This window comes from Cibotium barometz, chromosome 11 (genome assembly GCF_041138505.1).
Source record: "Cibotium barometz isolate CiBa-2024 chromosome 11, ASM4113850v1, whole genome shotgun sequence".
Lineage (NCBI taxonomy): Eukaryota > Viridiplantae > Streptophyta > Polypodiopsida > Cyatheales > Cibotiaceae > Cibotium > Cibotium barometz.
In genome coordinates this window covers 6,847,417-6,852,476 of record NC_141056.1, presented here as the reverse complement: position 1 = coordinate 6,852,476, position 5,060 = coordinate 6,847,417, and positions in this window count along the sequence as shown.

The window sequence follows — 5,060 nt, the reverse complement described above, 5'->3', positions numbered from 1 at the left end:
AACACACAATCCTTATAACTAGGCAAAGGCCTTATTAGATAAATCCAAGTATTTTCCTATTGTAAAGGAGGAAATTGATAAACTTATTGTAGCAGGATTTATCTATGAAATCGAGTACACTGACTGGGTATCACCCTTTGTCATTGTGATGAAGAAAACTAGAAAGCTACGAGTGTGTGGACTTGAAAAAGATCAATGTGGCCACATGAAAAGACTACTCATTATCCTATACTGACATGTGTTAGAAAAAGTACTTGGAAAAGATGCCCATAGTTTCTTAGATGGCTTCTCTAGCTATCACACCCAAGGATCATCACAAGATCATTTACGACAATGGGAGGCACATTTGCGGGTTATGCCCTTTAGACTAATCAATGGCCTTGCTACATTCCAACAGCTAATGTGCACAGCTTTCAGGACTATCTACAAAAATGGTTGGAAGTTTTCATTGATGACTTGTGTGCTCACTCCAAGTGGAAAGACCACCTAGCTTGTATGAGAAAAGTATTTTAAATGTGTCGGTTGTATCAAATATCTTTGAACCCATTGAAATGTCAATTTTGAGTCAAGCTTGGTATTATATTAGGACACATTGTGTCTAAAAGTGGTATTTCCATAGATGAAAGCAAAGTGAAGTTGATTCTGGAACTTCGCAACCTACAAATTTTAAAGGAGTACAAAGGTTTATGGAACATGTCCGGTACAATAGAAGGTTCATAGTATTCTATGAGGAGATTGCACGGCCATTTTATAGACTACTTGTAGTCTTTGAATGGATCGAGGAATGTCAGCAAGTATATGATGATGAACTTAAGAAGGACCTCGCAAGTGCACCAATCTTATTACCCCCTAATTGGGACATAATCTTTCATGTGTATATTGATGCATCAAACTTTGCCATTGGGTGTGCGCTAGTGCGACTTGGGGAGCACAAATCGGACTACCATGTTTGTTTCACCTAGGAGACAACTTAATGAGACAAAAATAAATTACACTACCACATAGAGAGAAGGGTTGGCCATGGTTTGGTTTATGCTGTAAAAAAGTATAGACACTATCTTTCGGCCAAAAAAATTGTATTCTTCATGGATCACTAGGCCTTGTTATATCTTGTTAATAAGCCATGCACTACGGAAGGATTACAAGATGGTTGCTCCTACTCTTGGAGTTTGACTTTACAGTCACTGTGTAATAAAGGGAACATAACATGTATTATGCTGATCACTTATCATAGATTCCTAATGGTGAACTTGCCATATGAATCGATGACGATCTCCCAAATGCGTGCTTATTTAAGATCGACATGGTACCTAAGTGGAGTGATGAAATCTCACAATACCTTGCTTATGGTTTCCCATAAGATCAACTATTGAATAAAGATAAGTGGATAAAGATAAGATGATGCGATGGCTTATCAAGCTAGTTGCACCATCAATTGATAGCCGAAAAACTATATAAGTTGGGTAAGGATGATGTTCTACGGAGGCGTGTACAAGAAGATGAATTTATGCAAGTTCTAGAGAAAGAACACTTCAGAATTGCTAGAGAACACTTCGCTAGGAAAGTGACAACATGGAAGGTTCTCCAAGCAAGCTTATGGTGGTGGCCAATGTGTTGTTTGGAGATGCGACTGAATTTATCAAAGGTTGTGAATATTAAGGGCAATTAAAAAAAAGCATGGTCCCAGGTGGAGCAGACTCATGTTAAACATGAATCAAGGTCAGGGTGAAAAATCTATGAAGTCATGGGTATGAAACTATGAAACAAGTGACGTGAAAAACCAAGAGATAAAAATGCATCCAATAAGAAAGAAAGACATACCCAGTAGGTCACTAGGGTTTTAAGACACATGAAATCACTTCAAAAGAGAAGAAATTAGGAGATTTTTTGACGTGAAAAACTAGGAGATACAACCGTGAGAGTAACCTGAGTTTCTCATCCCAAAAGAAATCAGCTCAAGGCCAATAAAAATCATACAGGATGTTTCAATATGACATGGGAGGAATTCAGGATATGAGTAACTTGATTTTTCACGCTAAAAATAGTAGGTTTACAAGCAACAAAAATCATCTCGAAAGTTTTAGTGCAACATGATAAGGCATAAGTTTAGCTCAAATTGACCAAAAGTAGAAGATTTTTTGACTTGAAAAACCAGTAGATACTCACGGTCATGTAACTCGAGTTACTCTCACAGTCGTGAGGAGTAGCTTGAGTTACTCATGGCCATGAGTAACTTGAGTTTCCCTACACCCTCTGAAATCCTCTAATCACCTCATATCATTATTTTGATGTACACATCAAAATAATGATCTGAGGTGATTAGAGGATTTCAAAGGGTGTAGGGAAGCTCTATATCAGTTCAAAAATGAAATAAAATGAAAGTATTTTGGCGGCATGAAAATCCGTGTTTTTCATGTCCGTGAAAAACCGGTATTTTCACAACCGTGAACAACGTTTTTCATGAGGAAAAACCTGACTAGTAACAAACTGATGTGTTGCTAGCCCCCCCTATTAATGACTCATCTATCCATACTTAACACTCATGGTGTCACATGCACCCTACACACTAAAGTTCTACGTGAGACAAATTCTCTACATCAATGCAACATTCATATAGTGGGATATCTTTTTTAGGAATATTTTGTCGTAGGTTGTGACCCCATTATGAGCCCCAGTCCAGGACATGTCAGGCAAGAGTTGTGTAGGTCAATCTGTAAATAGCCATAGAGTCTTTGCATATGTCAGCGCTCTTACCCACTTGGAGAATTCATCAGATAGGTTCATGTAGAGGTTAATCTCAACATTAGTCATTGCATTAGCAAGCATGTTAGGACATTTACATATTGGCCAACCCACCCCATCATGGGGGCTGCATTGCCTATGGGGATAAGTACCATGTTCCACCATTCATCATTCATGTCGGCCATCATAAGTGAGTGCCATGGAGGGCAAGGGAATCCAATAGAAGTCTTCATACAAACATGCAAGGTATAAGTCGGCCACCTTATATAGTGATTAGCAGCAGGTCGTGAGGTGATCCAGTCGGCTAGCATTCAATAGGCACAAGGGATGTTATACACAATATTTAATGACATAATAATATCATTTTTTGTCCCATCAGAATAGGCCAATAGCCTATGGATGAATCAACGAGTAGATAAGTGTATATAAAAGCAAGCACCTAGTTTCCACCATAAATCATTCTCAAGAAATCAGTTTACAAGTAGTTATGTGTGCCTAGAGCCTCTGGCCTCTTGAGCATACATTAAGATTTGGCACTTTACTATGCTATTGCCCCAAGGCCTCCACGAAGAGAATTCTTTAGCATCATTCAACTAGCAAAATGTGCATCCTCAATTCTTGGTTTGTATAAAGGTCATTGAAGAGCTATTCAAGGGAGCTTGGATAGCACATGCTTCAGCTTGCATTTAGTCTACTTCGTCCTTACATTGGGCAGTCCTTAGTCATCATTCATACTCATTGTACAAAGCTCTCCAAAGAAATATAAGAAAATGCTCCTGCTTGTTTGCAGGAGGTGGGGTGGGGGGGCTTCAGTTGGGTAATTGGGACCCAATACTGAGTCGACTCTATCTTCTCTCTCAAGTAAAGTGGAATTGCATAAATTCACGCATAAAGAAGGCTTTGTTTTGCATTACGTTGACGATCAACCTATTACATGCTACATTGGTATTAGAGCTTAGGTTGTAACCCAACTTGGCTACCCTAAAGTGAGCATTCCATGGATGGTAAAAGAAAAATCACCTAGGCCTCCACAATGTCAAGAGGAGAGACATTGTCAGAAAGCTAGATATAGAAGGAGAAATCTACAAAGAAGACATAACCACTACAGAAAAACTTTCGTAAAACAACAAAGATGTCATCAAATTCTTCTTGGAGCAAAACAAATTTCTAAGGTAATAGGTAGAGGCCAAAGAAGAAGAAGTGGTCAAAGAAAAAGGAGTTGAGAAGAAGAAGAAATCTACAAAGAAGACACAACCACTATAGAAATACTTTGGCAAAGCAATAAAGACATTATCAAATTACTCTTGGAGAAAAACATATTGCTAAGGCAATAGATAGAGGCCAAAGAAGAAGAAGTGGCCAAAGAAAAAAGAGCCAAGGAGAAGGCTGAAAAAGCCAAAGAGACAGCTAAAAAGCCAAAAGAGCTCTCAGAATTAGAAATCTTGTTCCCCAACAATGACAAAAAGAAGATGCCAAAAAGACAGAAGAATGACAGGCTAAAGAAGTTTGACATGAGGATGAATGAAGGGTTGAGGACGCCAAACGTAGGGTTGAAGCAAACCAATGATGGGCTGACTAAGCAACCCTAAAAAGGCTTGAATGTGACGCTATTCAACTCCATAACCAGTAGTTGATAGCCACTATGGAGGCAAATATGTTGTCTCTTCTCCCTACTCTGGCACACCAAGGAGCGAGTTCCTCCACCACCCTAACCACCACTGTCATACGAGCTCAACCAAACTTTAGGAAGTATAATGGTAAGTGTGATCATGCCTGCAGTCATTTGTAGCATATTTTCCATTGGCTAAGCTTTTAGCAATCCAAGATTAAGTCCACCTAGTGGCACTTCACTTTTTCTATGCCCAATTCTACTGTAGCCAATTGTCCAATCCAAGACTTCAATCATCAGATTCTATAGTAGTTCGATCGCTCAATTATACTTCAACAATCATCCAATCTAGGACTTCAATCGTTCGATTCAACTGCAGACTGATTCAACTACAGACTTCAATCACCCAATCTAGGACTTCAATCGTTCGATTTAACTGCAGACTGATTCAACTACAGACTTCAATCACCCAATCTAGGACTTCAATTGTCCGATTCAACTGCAAAAGACCGATTTAACTATAGACTTCAATCATCCAATCTAGGACTTCAATCATCCGATTCAACTACACACTTCAATTATCCAGCTGTAGATTTGACTGACAAATTGGTTAGCATTTAGTGACTTCATTTCAAGCTATTTTTAGCATCTATTGTTCTACCCACCATAGTACCATTTACCATTATATCCATAAACTATTTTCCTATAT